The sequence below is a fragment of the Cetorhinus maximus genome, chromosome 3 (genome assembly GCF_964194155.1).
Source record: "Cetorhinus maximus chromosome 3, sCetMax3.hap1.1, whole genome shotgun sequence".
Lineage (NCBI taxonomy): Eukaryota > Metazoa > Chordata > Chondrichthyes > Lamniformes > Cetorhinidae > Cetorhinus > Cetorhinus maximus.
The window spans coordinates 160,450,681-160,473,443 of record NC_135881.1 but is presented as its reverse complement, the minus strand read 5'-3'; positions in this window follow the sequence as shown (position 1 = coordinate 160,473,443).

Sequence of the window (22,763 nt, the reverse complement as noted above, 5' to 3'; positions counted from 1 at the left end):
AGGTACTTTTTAAAGAATTTAAAGTTTCTGCCTCTACCACCAACTTGGGCAGCAAATTCCAGACACCCACTACCCTCTGCGCAAAAAAGTTCTTCCTCATGTCCCCCCTACACCTTCTGCCACTTATCTTGAATTGCGGCAAGACATCCCTGTTCCTGTACTCGAATCCTCTGGCTATGAAGGCCAACATACCATTTGCCTTCTTTACCGCCTGCTACACCTGCATGCTTACCTTCAGCGACTGGTGTACAAGGACACCCAGGTCTCATTGCACATTCCCCTCTCTCAATTTATAGCCATTCAGATAATAATCTGCCTTCCTGTTTTTGCTACCAAAGTGGATAACCTCACATTTATCCACATTATACTGCATCTGCCATGCATTTGCCCACTCACTCAGCTTGTCCAAATCACACTGAAGCATCTCTGCATCCTCCTCACAGCTCACCCCCCCCACCCAGCTTTGTATCATCTGCAAATTTGGAGATATTACATTTAATTCCCTCATCTAAATCATGAATATATATTGTGAATAACTGGGGCCCCCAGCACCGATCCCTGCGGTACCCCACTAGTCACTGCCTGCCATTCGGAAAAAGACCTGTTTATTCCTACTCTTTGTTTCCTGTTTGCCAACCAGTTTTCTATCCATTTCAATATGCTACCCCCAATCCCATGTGCTTTAATTTTACACGCCAATCTCTTATGTGGGACTTTGTCAAAAACCTTCTGAAAGTCCAAATAAACCACATCCATTAGCTCCCCCTCATCAACTCTGCTTGTTACAATTGCGAAAAATTCCAGTAGATTTGTCAAGCATGATTTCCCTTTCATAAATCCATGCTGACTCTGTCCGATTCTGCCACTGTTTTCCACATGCTCAGTTATTAAATCTTTTATAATGGACTCTAGAATTTTCCCCACTACCGACGTCAGGCTGACTGGTCTATAATTCCCTGTTTTCTCCCTTTTTAAATAGTGGAGTTACATTAACTACCCCCCAATCTGTAGGAACTGTTCCAGAGTCTATAGAATCTCGGAAGATGACCACCAATGCATCCACTATTTCTAGAGCCACTTCCTTAAGTACTCTGGGATGTAGATTATCAGGCCCCGGGGATTTATTGGCCTTCAATCCCATCAATTTCCCCAAAATCATTTCCCTACTAATGCTGATTTCTTTCAGTTCCTCCCTCTCACTAAACCCTGTGTTCCCCAGCATTCCTGGTATGTTATTAGTGTCCTCCTTTGTGAAGACAGAACCAAAGTATGTATTTAGTTGGTCAGCCATTTCTTTGTTCCCCATTATAAATTCCCCTGTTTCTGACTGTAAGGGACCTACACTTGTCTTCATCAATATTTTTCTCTTCACATACCTGTAGAAACTTTTACAGTCAGTTTTTATGTTCCCTGCAAGCTTAAACTTGTACTCTATTTTCCCCTTCTTAATCAATCCCTTGAATGTTTGAGGTCACATTATGTTTTGCCAGAGGTGGCAGGAATATGATATTTTGCACACTAATGTCATACCTGAGCCCTGCTTATCTAACCAGAAAGAGCATTTAACATTACCTATATAAACTGATTTTTTCAAATAAAATAAAATTGAACAAATTTAAATAAAGTAAGGAGTATTTCTGTTAGCTTTTCTGTCTGATGAGCCATTACTTGAGACACAAAAATAACTGCATGTTTATCCTGCAGCCACAGGAGGGCCTGTAACATAAGCAACAAATATCTTCTGTTGGCCAACAGATGTGCACTATTGTGAGACAGTAAATCTCAGCTGTATGCTGTATTTAATGAGGGTCCCACACCCTCACAGCCCAGCCCTTTCACCTTAACTAAAAAACTAGGAGCAGAATTTTCTCATCGGCACGCGAGGGAGGGCTCCGCATGCCGACACATAAAATGATGCGCGGTTATATCAGGTATGCGTCCCAGCCTCATCACACGCCATTACAATATTTCGGTGGGTGGGCACGCAATGATCTCTGATGCGCGCCCGCCATTAATTAACAGGCCAATTAAGGCCCTTGAGCCAGTAATTGACGCCGATTTTTCAGGGCCTGTGCAATCTTCATGTCATCGCATGGGCGCAACGGGCAGGCGGGTAGGCCACATTGTTATAAACCTCATCCACGGGTGGGATAAGAGGGGTGAGTAGGGTCACGAGCATTATTTGTCAGGCATTTAATGCTTAAACTTGCTGCCACTTGCCTGCGTGAGCAGGAATACTTCAAAACTCTTCACAGCTGCTTAGACAGGCTTCAGGTCAGTACTCTGGAGTAAACACTATTCTTGGGGCTTGCTGGTTTCAGGAAGCCTTCCCTTAGCCTAGGAATCGGAGTTGTGCTCTCCACTGGAGGGACCTCCCCTGAGGAGGAAGGGAGGGCCAGAAGGGGGAGGAGGCCAAGAGTCCAGATTCTTCCTCAGGGGAGCCATCTTTGGGAGGAGAGGCGCAGGCACAAGGGGCACAGGGCCAACAAGAAGTCCAAGGTGGAAGGGGCCACAGAAGATGCCACTATCCTGCTGCCAGGGTTTACAGGCAGCGAGGCAGCTCAATATGTCTGAGGTGCAGTGCCGAAGGAGGTCCCATCTCTCAAGGGAGACAGTGACCTCCATTTGTCAGATGATAGACCCTGAGATCTGTGCCAACTGTTCAGATCGGCACCCCAAGCCAGTGGCGTTGAAGGTCACAGCTGACCTTAACATCTATGCCTCCGGCTCTTTCCAGGGGTTGGTGGGTGATCTTTGCGGAGTCTCCCAGTCAGCTGTCCACACTTGTGTAAAGCAGGTGACAGACACTCTGTCAGGTGTGCATTGACTTTCATCCACTACCACTGGGATGAGGCCAGTCAGACAGAGCGAGCCAGAGGCTTCACAGCGATTGATGGGTTCCCCTGCATCCAGGGTGCAATCGACTGCACACATGTGGCCATCAAGGCCGCGTGCGTTCATCAACAGGAAGGGCTTTCACTCCATGAACATGCAGATAGTGTGTAATCACAGGATGCAGATTCTGCAAGTGTGTGCAAGGTATCCAGGCAGCTCCCATGACGTTTACATCCTCAGACATTCCCAGGTGCCAAGGCTCTTCAGTGCTCCAGCCCGGATGGATGATGCTGGGTGACAAGGGCTATCCCCTCAAAAGGTGGCTCATGATGCCTTTCCACCATCCAAGAACAGAGGCTGAGCAGCGGTAACAATAGGAGGCACACCTCCACAAGGGCTGTGATGGAGAGAACCACTGGTCTTCTCAAGATGTGCTTCCGATGCCTGGACCGCTCAGTGGGCGCACTCCAATCCCCCCAAATCGCGTGTCACTGATAGTGATTGCATGCTGCGCTCTCCACAATCTGGTGCTGGAAAGGGGGGACGCAGTGGAGGAAGAAGATGTAGACACGGATGCTCTGGCTGCAGATGATGAGTCCAGCAGTGAGTCCGAGGACGAGCATCCGAGGCGAATGCTGAGGGGATAGACACTGACCCGGGCATACTCCAGGGAGGCAGGGACACCAGGGAGGCTTTAATCCAACAAGCCTTCAGCTAGCCCACCACACACTGACCTCCAACACACACCAGGACTGCAGGTTCCATACTCAATACATGACAACAACATCTGCCTGGTTAGGAACATTAACTATGTGCCTTGTCAACAAAGCTCAATGACATACAAGTCACTCATAACATCATGGGTTCCCGTCCACCTGCAGAAGTAAGGAATCACCCTGAGCCATGTTGACATATAAACATTTAATGAATTAACAAAATAAAGCAGAAAAGAAACTGAATGCAAAGGTGTTCAGCATCACACCAACTTGTCATCAACTCCTAGTGGGGCAACATGAAACCACCAGTGAGAAGCCCATGGTGTGCCTAAGGTGCCTTAAGTTTGACATGTTTTACAGTTCCAGCACTGTGCCCAGGTGCAGATCCTTGAGGTAGGCTCCAAAACAGTACTCTAGGTGTCAGTCTACCTCATGCTGCAGGTGCAGAACCCATCTCAGCACAACCCTCTCAGGGTGAACTAGGCGTGGGCAATAACTGCTGGCCCACCCAGTGAGGGACACATGCCGTGAATGATTCAATGCTGTAACTGCACTCAGAGTTTTCGGGGTTGGGGGGAAAGCCTCTCTGCTGTGTTAAATTAACTATGACAACATGGTACTCACCTTCCCGAGAGCAAGAGATCGTTGAAACGCTTGCGGCACTGGACCCAGGTGCATCACACCATGTCGTGGGAGCTAACTCTGTCTGCCACCTTCTCCCAGGCACGTTTGGTCAGGTGGGGGGGGGGGCACCTCCTCCCATCCCTAGGGACTAGGACCTCCTGCCATGCTGCCACCTCCTCCAGGAGGGCAGCTAGGCACTCGTCAGAATAGTGAGGGGCACAATGCGCCGCTGACCTGCCCTCCTGCCTGGCCTGCTCACCAGCAGCGCTCTGGGGAGCCCTTCTGTTTGCCATGATTCACAGCCTTTGCAAGGCTGCAGGAGCGCTATTTAAACAGGCCGCCGGGTCGCCATTGGACCCTGCAGTCATTGCAGTCCTGCTGCTGCTTACCCACTCCCGCTATCCTCAGGAGACGCGATTCACACTGGGCGGGCCTTATTTGGCCTGCCCATGTAAATTGACGGTGTGGAGCCGATCGCGGGTGGTGATCAGCTCCGCGCCCACCCACGCCCACTCCCAAACGGCCCACCCGATGGGGAGAAAGATTTTCCACTAGGTGTCAGAAATTTCATATTTGCAGGAATAAATGGTTACGTTGTTATATAACCCAAATCAAATCAACCATTTTGCTTTTGATTTATCCATTCAATCTGAATCAGTTGTCTTAGCCTGTCAGAGCCTGTGATAATGCTCCATTCATACTTTTCAAAACCTTAAATTCATAAAATCGTACAGCACAGAAAGAGGATATTCAGCCCATTGTGCCTGTGCCAGCTCTTTGAAAGAGCTTTTCCAACTAGTTCCATACTCCTGGGGCAGGATTTTACGTCCCGCGGATAGGCGTGTGCCTGACCCGATTGGGAGTAAAACCGTGTGAGATGATGTTGGGCGAGTATCCCAACGCCATCGCGCACTCACGCAGTATTTTGCTCGGCCAGCACATGTGGATGCCGGAGTGGCACCCACCATTAATTAAGCAGCCACTTAATGCCCTTAAGAGTCCAACTGAATGCGATTTTTACTTGTCCATGCGATTTCCAGCTCATTGCACGGGAAAAACGGGCAGGCAGCCAGCCAACATTTTCACAAACCTCATCCAAGGGAGGGATAAAAGGGGTCAGCGTGAGTAGTGAGGAGTTTTGGAGATAGTTTGCTGCTGGTGATTTATTGGTACTTGGCAGCCTCATCTCTGTTCAGGGCTTCATTGAACATAAAATCACCCGTGACCTGTCCCACTTGTGCTCATCGTGCCTTTAACTTATGCTTGCGAGTGCTATGTCTAGGTGCTCCCCGTCACTGTCACCAGCATTGGAGACAGCCTGCTGATCCTGCTGTCTTGCTGGCCTTGATGACCTTGGCAGTCGTCCTCTGGCCAGTGCAGCCTGTGCTGGCCCTGTCTGGGAGGGAACAGCATCTCTCCAGTCGCCGCAGCCTCATCAGATGCCACGGTCACTGGCAGAGGGGCAGAGGAGCTGCTGCTGTCATCCAGAGCGCCATGAGAGGAGCTCGCAGAGACGACAGGCAGCTCATGCAACAACGTGAGGTGGCTCTGGACCTCCCTGCTCACCATTGATGGACAGGCACCTAGCTGGGATACTCAGCACCTCTTCCATCTCCCACACTGACACAGACCACCTGAGCCCATTGCCTGTGTGAGGGCTTGCAGGTCCGAGTGCAACCCCAGGAACCCCTCATTCTGTTCTTGGAGCTGCCTCTCCATGAGAGTCACCACTCTCTCAATGGAGGAGGCAGTGCGCTCGACCATGATGGTCAACGCAGTGCTCATGCTCACATGGACTCCTCACAACAGAGACCATGGCACGCATACCCTCATGGGTCTCCGCCAGATCCTCCCGCACATCCCACTGGACATCCAGCATCTGCCGCCTAATGGACGGCTCCAGAGGCTCATCATCAGCCATCAGCTGAGCATCGTCCTGGTCCCCAGCAGTTCTTCAACTGCCAGCACCCTGGACACTCTCTGCCTCTGCCTGTACCTCAAGCAATTGTGAAGTGCCTTCACCAATGTGCACCAAGATACTAGCTGCCACTCTAATGCCCACCGAGGTGCTGGTATCTGTGCTGGTGCCTGCTTCAGAGATGCAAATGACACCCAGTGGTCCTCCAGTGTCAGGGGTGGCCCTTTGGGGTCCGGAGAACGAACGCCTGCTGGCGAACCTAAAAGGAAGAACCAGGGCATGTCATTAGATAAAGTCACCACACTGTCACTGCGCATGCCAGGCTCCCTGGTGAGACAACGGAGATCTGCATCATGGTGCCATCATCTTTCAATGATCAATGGGGACTCCGGGTTCGAGGCTCACATCAATGAAGAGACCAGACTAGAATGATTGCACAAGCTGAAAGTCTCACCTCTGTGCACTGCATTCTTGCCTTCATCTGGCATCCCGCCCTCTCCACGCCCTGCTGCACGTGGGGCATGCTGGCTCTCGGGCTCCAGATTGTCTTGCTCGTATCTTAAGAGGATTTGGAGGCTAGCCATCCGTGACCTTTCTATATTGTTGTGGGCCGTCTTCTCCTGAAACAACGGAGGGGCATTGATTAGTCCACTCTGTACCTGCAGCGCCATTGCAGCCTGGCCAATCCCAGTTGAGGAGCACCTGGCAGGGCACATCCGAATCGTGGCCCTCCAGCTGCAAGGCACTCAGTCCACGCAGCCAGGGCTCACCCCCTTGGCCAGCTCCAGCGTGATTGACAGTTGTCACTTAGACTCTAGCAACCCTGAGGTCCACGAGGTGATGGCCATGCTTTAACACATCTGCACACTGACACATGCCAACACGGTACTCACCCGTCCTGAGTGCAGCAGGTCATTGAAGCACTTCCGGCACTGCACCAATGTGTGCTGCACAACATCATGACTGCTCACTATTGCCGTCACCTCCTCCCATGCCCTCTTGGTGAAGTGCTATGGCCTCCCATTCCTGGGGACCAGCCACCTCCGCCAGGAGGACGGCAATGCACTCATCAGAAAAGCGGGGGGCTGAGTGCGGACCCGACCTGTCCTCCCGCCTGCCGTGTCCAGCCACACTCAGGTCCATCGCGAAGGTTCAGGGGATGTCCTCTATGGCAGCCTTCCAAGGGCTGCCTGGGCTGCTTTTAAACCAGCCATCAGGTCACCATTGGGCCCGGCGGCAGACAGGCTCAAGCCGCTGCTCAGCCCTTCCAGGCCAGCGCGGAGCCACGTTACATGCTATGCAGGCCTGACTCGGCCTGCCAGCATGAAATCGCAGTCGACGCCCGATCGCAGACAGTGGTCCATTTCGCAGCTGTTCCCAAGCCCGCCCACTGTGCCCACCCGACGAGGGGAAAATCCTGCCCCTGCTCTCCATAGTTCTGCTACACATTACTTTTTTAGTACATATCCAATTCTCTATTGAAAGTTACTACCGAATCTTCCCTCACCCTTTCAGGCATTGTATTCCATATCACACCGAGTTGCTGTGTAAAAAAAATTCCCCTCAGCTCCCCCCAGCTTTTTTTGCCAATTATCTTAATTCTGTTAGAAGCAAAATACTGTGGATGCTGGAAGTCTGAAATAAAAACAGAAAACGCTGGAAAAACTCAGTAGGTCTGACAGCATCTGCGGAGAGAGAAATAGAGTTAACGTTTCGAGTCTGTATGACTCTGAAGAAGGGTCATACATTCTCAAAACATTAACTCTGTTTCTCTCTCTCCACAGATGCTGTCAGACCTGCTGAGTTTTTCCAGCATTTTCTGTTTTTATCTTAATCCCGTGTACTCTGGCCTCCTGCCAGTGAAAACAGCTTTTCTTGTCTAATGCATATCATAATAAATTGATACCTAAAGCTGACACCAATTACATATTTACTCACCGTGGGGCATGCAAAGCTTATTCTAAATGGCCCATTTTCTTTTACAAAACAGGACATAATAAAGATCCTGTTGGAATTGGCAAGGAGTACGGTTATTGAGTGAACAAGCCAATTATAAACATCCACGACTTGGCAGCAACCAGTAGTGGATTGGGATAATCATCTCCCTTGTTAAATCACCTCCCATTGACAGTCCCAACCTAACTGCTGGTGGTAACCTTATCCTACAGCAACTCAGCTAAGTAATATTGCGTACTGACTTGATCAATCCAACTCACTACAGCTTAAGAAAATATATCAATAGTGAGGGGAGGATATTTAGAGCTAGAAAACTAGAATTTAATGGTCATTCTATGAGATAGAAATGGCTTTAAGTTCATTTTCAGGCCTGAAATGAGCACCTCACACAAAGGTCAGGTTAAAAGTTAGGCCTTGGCTCTGGCGATCATTATTTAGCTATGCTTCCACCAGCAGCTCATACATTTTAAAATGGTGAATTTTAGTACCCTGAAAATAAGTCCTGAGAGGAGGGAATGGAGCAGCCACAGGGTAAATGGGGTGGGACTGTGAGGACCAACTGGGATCCTGGAGAGTCAGGGAGGACTCCTGCTCCTTATGGCTTAATAGAAAATGGAGCAGGCCTGGCTCTGTGATAGCTAATATAGTAGAGGAGGCCTAAAACAGGCATTATGTAATAGGTCTAATGCCTGTTTTAGGCAGCCGGTAGAGACACCTGAAGAATATATTGGCCCAATATCTGCTTCTGATAACAAAACAAAAACAGAATTACCTGGAAAAACTCAGGTCTGGCAGCATTGGTGGAGAAGAAAAGAGTTGACGTTTCGAGTCCTCATGACCCTTCAACAGTTCTGTTGAAGGGTCATGAGGACTCGAAACGTCAACTCTTTTCTTCTCCGCGAAGCTGCCAGACCTGCTGAGTTTTTCCAGGTAATTCTGTTTTTGTTTTGGATTTCCAGCATCCGCAGTAGTTTTTTGTTTTTATCTCTGCTTCTGATAAGTTGGGTACTGTCTCTGTACTTAATGGATCCATTAGTCTCAATCACAAAATGTATAACCCCCTTATAAATGTAGCAGTTAAGGATCACATATGAAAAGAGTTTTAGGTGATATGTAGTAGAAGTTAAAATAAGGCATAAAAATGGTACAGGATGGTGGTAAACATAGTTCTGGCAATTTGTTGCTTTGTTGTAAATTTTGCAGTAAGGCTTCTTGTTATCCCTCTTATACAATGATTAATTTTAGTAACTGTCTTCTCCCATACAGGATTTTGCAACTATTATAGATTAGTTGATTTTTTTTATTCATTCATGGAATGTGGGTGTCGCAGGCTGGGCCAGCATTTATTGCCCATCCCCAATTGCCCTTGAGAAGGTGGTAGTGAGCTGCCTTCTGGAACTGCAGCTTACCACCATCTTCTGAAGGGCAATTAGGGATGGGCAATAAATGCTGGCCTAGCCAGAGATGCCCACATCTCATGAATGAATAAAAAAAAACTAATCTACAATAGTTACAAAGCCCTATTGTGGGGTTGATTTGTTTTCTGGAAGCAAGGCAAGGGATCATGAAGGGCTTTATGAACTGGGAGTTCTATGCAATTGAACCGCTGTGCGTACAACGATGGTTTGGATCAGCTCTGAGGTAATTCCCAGCCACTGTGTTGCGCAAATGAAGGCCCCCCCCACCCACCCACTTATTGGTAGAAGCTGGTGATGATCTCTTGCTTGATACACATACTGCCAGCAACAGGACATCAAAGCCCACCTCCTTTTTCTCCTCAGCTCTTTTGCTGCAAGCAGGGAATTAGGCACATCATTTTCTGCTCAGCAGACCCAAGCCTTTTGTAGTGATAACATTATTGAGGATTCAGTAAACCACTATAATTTTGGAGATGCTTACTAGTGCACTCTGCAGGGTTGTGCCTGACATGTCTCAGCATCAGAAGAAAAGTTGCGACATTTGATGGTATGCTTGACAATGATCCTGGTATTGCTCAAGGTCTTATTGAATCTATTTTGTCCTCTGTTGTTAGATTCCTTTAGGGGTGCCATCAAGTCAATGTTGAAACAGGTCATTTGTCTTCTATCAGACTCCCTATCAAATTTACTTTAGGTAAGTATGGCAGATATTCTGGGTTGTCTGAGAATAAATAAATCATGGCTAGACCCAGGTGGCATGCATTGAATGCATAATGTGGATGACTAACCTCATTCACAACCTGGCATTCAGGGAGTGAAATCCCTCTCTACTCATAAAGCTAATGGTGTCAGGCATTTTAAGGCACAAGAATTTTATCAATAGCACCCTCCATTCAAAAGACATTGAGGGTTCTTTCTCTGCTTTGCTGGGTCCATGTGGATCCAATTAAACTAAGAAGCAAAGCTGACCAGGGTATTTGCAACATATCTAATACAACAATGAACTGCAACAAAGGACTTCTGACCAACAATTACCAGAGACTGCTTGAAGCATCCAGAAGTATAAATGTTAAATGCTGTTGGCAACTTCACAGCCACAAGACAATATACTTGATGGAAAAAGGCTGTAAATTAGGTTCTCGCAGCTGGCGCTACCACAATGTCATGTGAAAAACACAATTTTCTCAAAATGTCCGTAGGAAAAATCCAGATATGTCCTCTGTGGTCTATAGACACTGAGGCATAAATAATCACAACTCAGGTGTTACCTACATTAATTGAGCTGCACTTTTTTAGTTTCCATCCTTTCCTCCTTATAGTCCTTATCATCCTCTCCCTCAAAGCACAAGAACAACGTAAACTTGGGAGGGAAGTCCATTATTTCGCTATGCTGTTATGACCAGGTTAGGAGAGGTGCACTGATTCCTCTCTTTGTCACACTCCTGAGCTGGTTATAACAGAGTTTGAATTTAAAAAGCAGGTGATAATGCCAATTCAATGGGTAGAATTTTCCCCCCGTTGGGGGGAGGTTGTGCGGGGGCAGGCATGGACGGGCGCGGACCTGATCGGCACCCCTGATCAGGTCCGCGCCGCCATTTTACGTGGGCGGGCCAATTAAGGCCCGCCCAGCCTGACACGCACCCGGAAGCGCTGAGTGCTCCCTGTGTGGGCAGGGCGGGGGGAGGTTCTCTGAGTCAGGGCCTGCACTCTTTCACGCATGCGCACGAAAGAGCGCAGAAATCTCCCTGAGGCACAGAGCTGCCTCAGGGAGATTAGTTTAAGTTCCAAAAATTTTAATGAAAAAAAAGTTTTAAGGCATGTCCTCTCATGTGACAGTGTCACATGAACTGGGACATGTCAATTAACTTTAAAGAAAAAATTTATTTGATTTATAAACTCTTCATGAAACCTCATCCCACCCATGGATGAGGTTCCATGAAAAATGCGAAGGCCACCTGGGCTCTTCGCCTGCCCGCCTACCATAAGGTTGGACGGGCAGCTTTCTCAATAAGCTTAATTAGTTCAATAATGGTCTTAACAGGCCTTTGACAGTTCGGCGGGCGCGCAGCCGAGTCGGCTGCACACCCGCCAAACTGATAATCTAAATGATGCGCGGTGATGTCGGGACGCACGCCCGACATCACCCCGCGTCATTTTACGGCTCAGCGAGCGAGCTCCACCCATGCTCGTCGAGCCGAAGATTCAGCCCAATATATACTTAACTGTGTATGGTTCCGTGTAAGAAATAAGCCAGTTAGGCTGTTTAATCTGGCAAATAGAGTTAGTTTAATTGCTAAAACTCACTCAGGCAAAGATGCAGAAATTATTAACAAAAGGTTTAAAATGTACAAATATATCCAATTGAGCACTAATGCAAAAACAACACACATACACAACACCCTCCAAGCATGCCAAAAAGAAATAAAACTGCAGAGTTTCAGATATAAAAAACTTGGCCAAGTAAAAATTTAAGTCAGAATAAGAAATTACTCCCACACTGTCCAGATTTATAGTTTATAACTGAAGGGTCACTTTCCACAGTAGCTGCTGGTACTTGGGTTTCTCACTGAAACAGTCATGACTGGTTAATTTTGTATTCCCTTAGAGAGAGCAGATTCGGAATCCTCCATTAAGAATGCTCAGTTTGCGGCAACAAACTCTTCTGGTGGGTTTTCAAATCACAAACAGCTCAGCTTTGATGACAGAGTTTTCAGAGAAAAAGAGAGGGGTAGGGCTGCTGTCCCTGTGACAGTCTATCACTGACCATTAGTTCAAATCCACTATATTTGGCATCCAAGAACTGGGTAATGTGACCTCTCTGGTTTCAATCTGGGCTTATTTTAGCCACTGCTTCCCAGAGTTCTGTAGGCTCTGTAGGTGCAATCATCCCCTCCACCAGCAGCAGGGTTCATGGTGGGCGGGACAGAGAATATGCCGCGAGTGAAAAAATCCATTCCCCGACGATGGGAACTTGTGGTCCCAACTGTCATGGCGGGCGAATGGTGGGTCATCAACCCCGCAAAAGGCCATTGGGAAGCCACTTACCATCTCATTAGCAGAATTAAAATTATCACTTAACCTGAATTGTACACCCCCCCCTCCCCCTCCTCCGCCACGATCCGATCATCCGCCCCGCCAGCGGGAGTTCACGCCAGTCCAAATCACGACTGGATTAAAGTGGTATGCACATGTTGAGACTGCCTGGGGTGACAGGCTGGAAAAGCAGGAGGACAGCAGGCAAGTGGAAGGTGCACAGTGACTGGGGTGGGGGGTAGGGTGTTGATGGAGTTCAGGGAAGGGAGGAGAGGGCAGGCTCAAGGTGAGGTGGATGGGGATGCAAGCATGCAGCCTTGCAGGGGGTTCTTTTTTGAGGGTGGGAGGGAGGGACCAGGGACTGGCGCAAGGGCTGTAGAACAGCAGGGCTTTTTTTTTATTTGTTCATGGGATGTGGGCTTTACTGGCTAGGCCAGCATTTATTGCCTATCCCTAATTGCTCTTGTTCAGAGGGCATTTGAGAATCAACCACATTGCTCTGGGTCTGGAGTCACATGTAGGCCAGACCAGGTAAGGACGATATTGCTCTGGGTCTGGAGTCACATGTAGGCCAGACAAGGTAAGGACGACAGATTTCATTCCCTAAAGCACATTAGTAAACTAGATGGGTTTTTACAGCAATTAGCAATGGTCATCATCAGATTTTTAATTCCAGATTTTTATTGAGTCCAAATTACACCATCTGCTTTAGTGGGATTCGAAGCTGGGTCCCCAGAATATTATCCTGGGTTTCTGGAATACTAGTCCAGTGACAATACCACTACGCCACTGCAGGTGACCAGGAGGGTGGCGTGGTGGTGGGGGGCAGGGTAGGCGGGGGGGGTGAAGGTTTCAGAGGGAGGGGTTGCTGGTATCACTGGAGCATCAAAGGAATCCTGGGGGGAAAACTGAGGGTATTGGTGGTAGGAGGGAACAGTACCAGTTAAAGGAGGCAGTGGGATACGGTACGATGAGAGCGTGTGGTCTGTCAGTAGCGGGTGAAGGGCCAGTTTGGGTTGTTGGAGGGGACTCGGAAGTGAACACGAATCCTAGGGGCGGGCAGGGTAAGGTTGGGCATGGGGACCATGACTGGGGTGCACTTGTCGGTGAAGGAGGACACATAAACGGTGACAGCGATGGGCTGTAGGGTTATGGGATGGGGGATGGTGTGTTCAAGGGTAACAGGTGTGTGGGTAAGAGTTACACCAGGATTGGGGTGGGGGGAGTCAATGGTGATGAAGGGCTGGGTTTGGGTTACAGGTGGAGAGTAGAAAATGTTCGAGTCTGTTTGAAAGGAAATGCACACCATCCTGCAGCTGAGGCACTGCCTACCCCTTCAATGTCCAGCTCAAGAGATGCTGGTTGGGAGGAGGGTCATCAGGTGAGCGGTGCTGCAGGTCAGCTCAGCTGGACAACTGAAGGGAAACCTTAATATACTGTCCTGACAAGGGGAAGGTATTTCTGTAGACTAGGCAGTGGAGGGCAAGGGAACAGCGTGCATGGGAGGCTTTTCGCACATGGCTCGCAAGGGCCCTGGCAAAGATCGATGCCTCCATGTACAGGCATGATTCAGGGGGACATAAACCCAGCCTGGATCAGCCTCGGCTGCTTGAATTAACTGGAGTGGAGCGGGGGTGGGTGGGGGGGGGGGGGGGGGGGGGGGTGGGGTGGTTGTTGTGGGGTGGTGGGGTGGGGGGGGTGGTGGGGTAGGTGGGATGGGAGTGGCGGGGGGCACTCACAAGCATTTACACGAAAGAAGCAATAAAAACCCAGAAGACCTCCGTAAAGTGCAACTAGACAAATATTTACAAGTATGCATCAACAATTTACAAGGATCATACACCCATGCTATTAGAGTAAATGAAGAACGTTTTAATTTTATGTGCCCGACTACTGCGTCTAGGTGCTACAGCAATGGTGTGCAGGTCTGTGCGCATCTCTGGCAGAAACTGGGCATTCTGATGAACCAGGTTCTCCATGGCATCCGCCATCCTCCCTTTGAAGACTTTGGTGCAGGCACATGTTGGTACCACTACATCACAGGGCAGGTGGATGGACTCCCCTACCTCAGGTGCCAATCTGTTGAGGGCCTCTTACACCTCTGCCTGATGCTCTTCCGCCTTTCGCTGCATCTCCAGCATCTTGTCCATGACTGCTCCCAGGGGCTCATCTTAGCAGAGACTTAGCAGAGGCCTCTTCCCCAGTAGTCCTCTGAGTGCCGATGACCTTGGCTGTCCCTGCCTCCTCCTGCTGTGGACACATGTCGGTGCGGTGCCACCAGAGTGTGAGCCCAAGCCTAAACTAGCTCTATGACCCATTGAGGTGGTGTCTCTGGGCAGGTGGAGGGTGCAGGTGAATGCTGTGACGCCTTCACAAATGAGAATTCATCATAGTCATCATCGTCCTCGGTTCTCTGCGGGTTTGGAACTGGGTTCAGGATTGGGGTCTGGCCACACCCTCTTTCTGCTGGCACCTGTGATGGAAAGAGGAGAGAATGAATAACTGCATGGGCTGTCTCCTACATTGCACAGAACCTCAGCCTCAGGTGCAGAAATGAAGCATGCTTCCTCACTGGATAGTTGGGGAGGCTGGCCTCATCATTGACACACGTGTCGACACAGTCCCCCCCGCCAGTTCAGCAGGCCGCTCTTCACACTGTGTGAGGGGCAGACATTGGCATGCCCCCTACCATCTTCTCCCTCTCGCAACTGTTGTGCGCTTTCCTCTCACATAAAGAAAGAAGATGGTTTTTAAGCACTTCTGATGCAGGTGCTGTTCGCATGCTGCCAGTCTCCACCACCAACCCATTGGCAACTATGTGTGCCATCTGAAAGATGAACAGTTGCTAGTCCCCAAGGTACTTTGGCAGCACCTTCCAGACCCACGAGCTCCAGCAGCTAGAAGGACAGGGGCAGAGGCATGGAAACAGCAGCAGCATTGCACCAACCAGCACCCTGACCCTCACAAAATGTGTGCCATCAGTGTGGCTAGGTCAGCAAACCACTGTCACTTTGCTACCAGCAGGCCACATGGACTGCATTGGGGCTATGAGGCACCACCCCAGCACCTTGCAAAGGGCTTTTATACATGGGCAGCACAGGTGATGGCCTTGCCATTGAGGACCATGTGCCAGTTCCCATTCAGTGAGGTGAATATGGGGTTAGAGTGTTCACTTACCCTGGGGTGAGGTCATTTTTTCTTTTCTTGCACTGTACAGGGTCCTACTGAGTTGAATTGGCACTCACCACCCTGGCGACCACCTCCCATGCAGGTGTGGTGAGATGGTTTGGCCTCCTCCTCCCATCCCTCAGAAAAATTGCCCCTCCACTGTTTGAAGAAGTGTGTCCAGGAAGGCATCACTGAACCTTGGGGCCAGTGCTGGTTGACTCCTGCCTGTCATGTCTAGCTCCGAACTTCAACATGCAATGATTAGAACCATAGATAAGTTACAGTGTAGAAAGAGGCCATTCAGCCCATCATGTCTGCACCAGCCAAAAGAGCAAAAAGAAACTAGCCGCTCCTTTTAATCCCACTTTCCAGCACCTGATCCATAGCCTTGCAGGTTACAGCACTTCAGATGCAGATCCAGGCACCTCTTAAATGAGTTGAGTGTTTCAGCCTTAACCACCAACTTCGGCAGTGAATTCCAGATGCCCACCACTCTATGGGTGAAAACGTTTTTCCTCATGTCCCCTCTACTCCTTCTGCCTTAAATCTATGCCCCCTGATAATAGACCCTTCAGCTAGGGGAAACAAGCCTTTCCTGTCTACCCTATCTAGGCCCCTCATAATTTTGTATGCCCCAATTAGCCTAGCAACTAACCCCTTATCCTCCCCCACTCTAAGGAAAACAACCCTAGCCTATCCAAACTCTCCTCATAGCTGGAATGTTCAAGCCCTGGCAACATTCTTGTAAATCTCCTCTGCACTCTCCCCAGAGCAATTATGTCCTTCCTGTAATGAGGTGACCAGAACTGGACACACAATTCCAACTTTGGCCTAACCAGTGTTTTATACAGTTCTATCATTACATCCTGCTTTTGTATTCAATAAAGGAAAGCATTCCGTATGCTTTCTTGACCACCATGTCCATTTGTCCTGCCACCTTCAAGGGCCTGTGGACATGCACTCCAAGGTCTCTCACTTCCTCAACCCCTCTCAATAACTTCCTGTTTATTGAGTATTCCCTTGCTTCGTTTGCCCACCCCAAATGCATTACCTCGCACTTTTCCTGATTGAATTCCATTTGCCACTTCTCCACCCACTCAACCAAACCATTGATATCGTTTTGGAGTCGACAGCTATCCTCTTCGCTATCAACTACATGGCCAATTTTTGTGTCATTTGCAAATTTCCCAATCATACCTCCCACATTTAAGCCTAATTCATTAATATATACAACAAACAGCAAGGGCCCCAACACTGAACCCTGTGGAACACCACTGAGAACCGTTTTCCATTCGCAAAAACATCCATCAACCATTACCCTTTGTTTTCTGTCACTGAGCCAACTTTGTATCCAACCTGCCACCTTCCCCTGTATCCCATGAAATCTCACTTTCCTGACCAGTCTGCCATGTGTGAACTTGTCAAATGCCTTACTGAAATCCAAGTAGACAACATCCATTACACTTCCCTCATCAATCCTCCTTGTTACTTCCTCAAAAAATCCTATTACGTTTGTAAGACATGATCTTCCCCTAAAAAAACCATGCTGACTATCCCTGATCGATCCGTGCCTTTCTAAGTCTCTCAGAATTGTTGCCAATAATTTGCCCACCACTGAAGTCAGATTGACTGGCCTATAATTTTTCTGGCCTATCCCTCGCACCCTTTTTAAATAATGGTACAATGTTCGCAGACCTCCAATCCTCTGGGACCTCGCCTGTATCAAGCGAGGTTTGGAAAATGATCCTCAGAGCATCTGCTATTTCCTCCTTAGCTTCCTTCAACAGCCTGGGATACAAGCCATCTGGCCCTGGTGAATTATCGACCTTCAAGGATGTAGGTCCCTCCAGTACTTCCTCTCTCACTATGCTTATTGTATCTAATATTTTACACTCCTCCTCATTAACTAGAATAAAATTATCCCTCTCCTTAGTGAAGACAGAGACAAAGTACTCATTGAGAACCCTGCCCACATCTTCTGCATCAACCCCCAAGTTATTACGTACTTCTCTGATAGGCCCCATCTTTTCCTTAGTTATTCTCTTGCTCTTAATGTACTGGTAAAACATCTTAGGATTTTGTTTCATTTTACCTGTCAATAATTTTTCGTATCCTCTCTTTGCTTTCCTAATTTCCGTTTTTACTTCACCCCTGTACTTTCTATACTCCTCTAGGCTTTCAACGGTATTAAGTTTTTTGTGACTGTCATAAGCTTTCTTTTTCTGCTTTATCTTGGCCTGCGTGCTTCTGAATGACCAGGGACTCTAGTTTTGGCAGTGCCACCCTTTTCCTTTGTGAGGATATGTCTACACTGTGCCTGTAGAATTTCGCCTTTGACTGCCTCCCACTGATTTGACATTTTTTTCCCTTCTAGTAGCTGTATCCAGTCCACTCTCACCAGCTCACCTCTCAGCTTTGTAAAATTTGTCACCCCCAATTTAGAACTTTTACTCTTGTTCTTTGTCCTTTTCTGTAATGATGCTAAATCTAACTACATTATAGTCACTATCTCCAAAATGGACCCCCACTGTTACTTTATCCACTTGCGCATCTTCATTGCCTAAGCCTAAATCTAGAATTGTGCCCTCTCTTTGGGCTTGTTACGTACTGGCTAAAAAAAGTTCTCTTGAATACAGTTCAAGAATTTTGCACCCTCTGTACCCTTCACACTGTTCATATCCAAATTGTTATTAGAGTAGTTGGAGTCCCCAACCATTACTATCCTATTGTTTTTGCACTCAGAAATATGTCTACATATTTGCTCTTCTAACTCCCTTCCACTGTTTTGGGGTCTATAGTACACTCCTAGCAGTGTGGCTGCCCCTTTTTTATTCCTGAGCTCTACCCATATGGCTTCATTTGGTGCTTCATTTAGTATATCATATCTCCTCACAGCTGTAAGTGATTCTTTAACCAATAATGCTACACTCCCACCTTTTTTATCCCCCCTTTGCCTGGAAACTCGATATCCAGGTATGTTGAGCTACCACTTTTGCTCTTCTTTAAGCCAAGTTTCCATTATAGCGATGATATCATGCTGCCATGTATCTATCTGTGTCCTCAGCTGATTGATTTTATTTACTATGCTCCTTGCATTTACATATATACCTTTTAACACTGCCAAATTCCTGTGCTGTACACATTTTAACCCGTGCTGTTTCTGTCTTTTAGAGTCACTCACTACTTTTCTATCTCTAGTTCCTTCTCTGAATTTGCCCTCAGGCACCCACCCCCCACAGCCAACCAAGGTTAAACCCCCCTACCCCCAACAACAGCACTAGCAATACTCCCTGCGAGGATATTCATCCCAGTCCTGTTCAGGTAAAGACCGTCCAGCTTGTACAGGTCCCACCTTCCCCAGAACTGGTCCCAATACCTCAGAAATCTGATGCCCTCCCTCCTACACCAGCTTTCCAGCCACATGTTTATTCATTCAATTCTCCTATTTCTATACTCGCTTGCATGTGGGACTGGGAGTAATCCTGAGATTACTGCTTGAGAGGTCCTGCTTTTCAATCTCCTTCCTAGCTTCCTAAAGTCTCTTTTCAGGACCTCTCTGAATGTACTATCCACGTAGCTCTCAGGTTTGTGGAAGCGCCACAGTGACTCCATGGCCAGAATTTTTGGCTCGGCGAGCGGGGGCGGGGGCAGGGGCGGGGCCCGTTCGCCGATGCGTAAAATGACGCGGGGTGAGGTTGGGCGTGCATCCCAATGTCACCGTGTGTCATTTAGATTTTCAGTTCGGCGGGCACATAGCCGAGTCGTCTGTGCGCCTGCCAAACTGTCAAAGGCTTATTAAGGCCATTTAAAAGCTAATTAAACCAATAAACTGAGCTGCCCATCCAACCTTAAGGTTGGCGTGGAGGCGAAGAGCCAAAGCGGCCTTCGCATTTTTCATGGAACCTCATCCACGGGTGGGATGAGGTTTCATGAAGTGTTTATAAATTGATTAAAAATTTATATAAAAATTAATTGACATGTCCCAGCTCATGTGACACAGGAAGTGCTCAGTGCTTCTGGGCGGACCTTAATTGGCCTGCCCACGTAAAATGGCAGTGCACGCCCGCCCCCGCCCACCCCTGCACAATCCCCCCACGGGGGGAGAATTCTCCCCCATGAATGAGTAGTCTGGTGCCTTTCAAATATGGCACATGGATATGACAGCAGGGTGTGCGCCTGATTCCCTGTGAAACTCCCGGCTGCATAATTAATCAGTGCAGCATCAAGCGATTCGGCGGGTTTTGCCGCTAGGCTCTGCGGCTGGAGTCCCTCTGGCTTCCCGCCTCCGCCACGGGACTTATAGGCCTGGAGCAGTAATTCCTAGCCTGTGTCTCCATCAAGCAGCTGGTGTCCTTCGCAAATGCAGCATAGTAGTTGCTGTACGCAAGACTGTTCTTTTCAAGAAATTCTACATATATATATAAAAAACTGCAGCTTCAAAGTAGTGGAAGTGACTCACAGCTAAAACATTGTTGCACAATTACTTCTGTGTGACCTTTACCCATTCTGATCTCTTCCTATTTGTGTGACACCATACAGGTTCAGCACCACCAATACTCTAGCAATGATTTCCAAGAACAGTAACTAAGCAGTAATTTTAGGAGAAGGGTGCAGCATCTGACATAATTTAAATCTGGTATTTCTGGTGAATAGATGAGAGTGACATGATAACACGGGAGGAAAATTGCAGTGCTCCTTTTAGAGGCAGAGAGCCTCCATGTTTCACTTCACTTTGCTGACCACCACTCTCAGACTCACAGAATGGCCCTTCAGCCCATTGGGTCTGCACCGACACATGGGAAACACCTGACCTACCTACCTAATCCCATTTACCAGCACTTGGCCCATAGCCTTGAATGTTATGACGTGCCAAGTGCTCACCCAGGTACTTTTTAAAGGATGTGAGGCAACCGCCTCCACCACCCTCCCAGGCAGCGCATTCCAGACCGTCACCACCCTCTGGGTAAAAAGGTTTTTCCTCACATCCCCCCTAAACCTCCTGCCCCTCACCTTGAACGTATGTCCCCTTGTGACTGACCCTTCAATTAAGGGGAACAGCTGCTCCCTATCCACCCTGTCCATGCCCTTCATAATCTTGTGTACCTCGATCAGGTCACCCCTCAGTCTTCTCTGCTCCAACAATAATAACCCAAGTCTATCCAACCTCTCTTCATAACTTAAATGTTTCATCCCAGGCAACATCCTGGTGAATGTCCACTGCACTCCCTCCAGTGCAATCACATCCTTCCTATATTGTGGTGACCAGAACCCCACACAGTATTCCACCTGGGGCCTCACCAAGGTTCTATACAACTCCAACATGACCTCCCTACTTTTGTAATCTATACCTCGATTGATAAAGGCAAGTGTCCCATATGCCTTTTTCACCATCCCACTAACATGCCCCTCCGCCTTCAGAGATCTGTGGACACACACACCAAGGTCCCTTTGTTCCTCAGAACTTCCTCGTGTCATGCCGTTCATTGAATACTTCTTTATCAAATTACTCCTTCCAAAGTGTATCACCTCACACTTTTCAGGGTTAAATTCCATCTGCCACTTATCTGCCCATTTGACCATCCCGTCTATATCTTCCTGCAGCCCAAGACACTCAACCTCACTGTTAACTACCTGGCCAATCTTTGTATCATCCACAAAAAGGTCCTATGTAGGACCTTGTCAAAGGCTTTGCTGAAATCCATATAAACTACATCAACTGCACTACCCTCATCTACACACCTGGTCACCTCCTCAAAAAATTCAATCAAATTTGATAGGCATGACCTCCCTCTGACAAAGCCATGCTGACTATCCCTGATCAAATCTTGCCTCTCCAAGTGGAGATAGATTCTCTCCTTCAGAATTTTCTCCAATAGTTTCCCTACCAATGACATGAGACTCACTGGCCTGCAATTCCCTGGCTTATCTCTACAGCCCTTCTTAAATAGCGGAACCACATTCGCTGTTCTCCAGTCCTCTGGCACCTCCCCCGTGGCCAGAGAGGAATTAAAAATTTGGGTCAGAGCCCCTGCGATCTCCTCCCTTGCCCCCCTCAGCAGTCTGGGACACAAATTATCCGGACCTGGAGATCTGTCCACTTTTCAGCCTGCCAACACCTCCAATACCTTGTCACTCCCTATATCAATTTGCTTAAGAACCTCGCAGTCTCTCTCCTCGAGTTTGATACCTTCATCCTCATTCTCTTGGGTGAAGACGGATGTGACGTATTCATTCAACACTCTACCGATGTCCTCTGGCTCCACCCATAGATTGCCCCCTTGGTCCCTTATGGGCCCTACTCTTTCCCTGGTTATTCTCTTCCCATTGATGTACTTATAGCATATCTTGGGATTTTCCCTACTTTTACCAGCCAGAGCTTTCTCATAACCCCTCTTTGCTCTCATAATTGCTTTCTCAAGCTCCACCCTGCACTTTCTGTACTCCACTAATGCCTCCACTGATTTGCTTCCCTTGTACCTGCTAAAAGCCTCTCTTTTCCTTCTCATCGTAACCTGAATATCTCTGGTCATCCATGGTTCTCTGGGCTTGTTACTCCTTCCTATCACCCCAGAGGGAACATGTTGAGCCTGTACCCTCCCCATTTCCTTTTTGAATGCCCCCCACTGCTCCTCTGTAGATTTCCCCACAAGTAGCTGTTCCCAGTCTACCTTGGCCAGATCTTGCCTTATTTTACTAAAATCCACTCTCCCCCAAACTTGACTATTCCTTTGTCCATAACAAGCTTAAATTGTACCATGTTGTGGTCGCTATCACTAAAATGCTCCCCCATCACCACCTCGGCCACCTGTCCAGCTTCATTCCCCAAAATTAGGTCCAGCACTGCGCCGTCCCTTGTTGGACCCTCTACATATTGACCTAAAAAGCTCTCCCGTACACATTTCAAGAAATCCACTCCATCCAAGCCCTTAACACTATGTCTATCCCAATTAATGTTGGGAAAGTTGAAATTACCTAATATAATTACCCTCTTGTTATTGCTTTTACACACCTCTGCAAATTGTGCACATATTTGCTCCTCAATTTCCCGCTGACTATCTGGGGGTCTATAATAAACACCTAACAATGTGGCTGCTC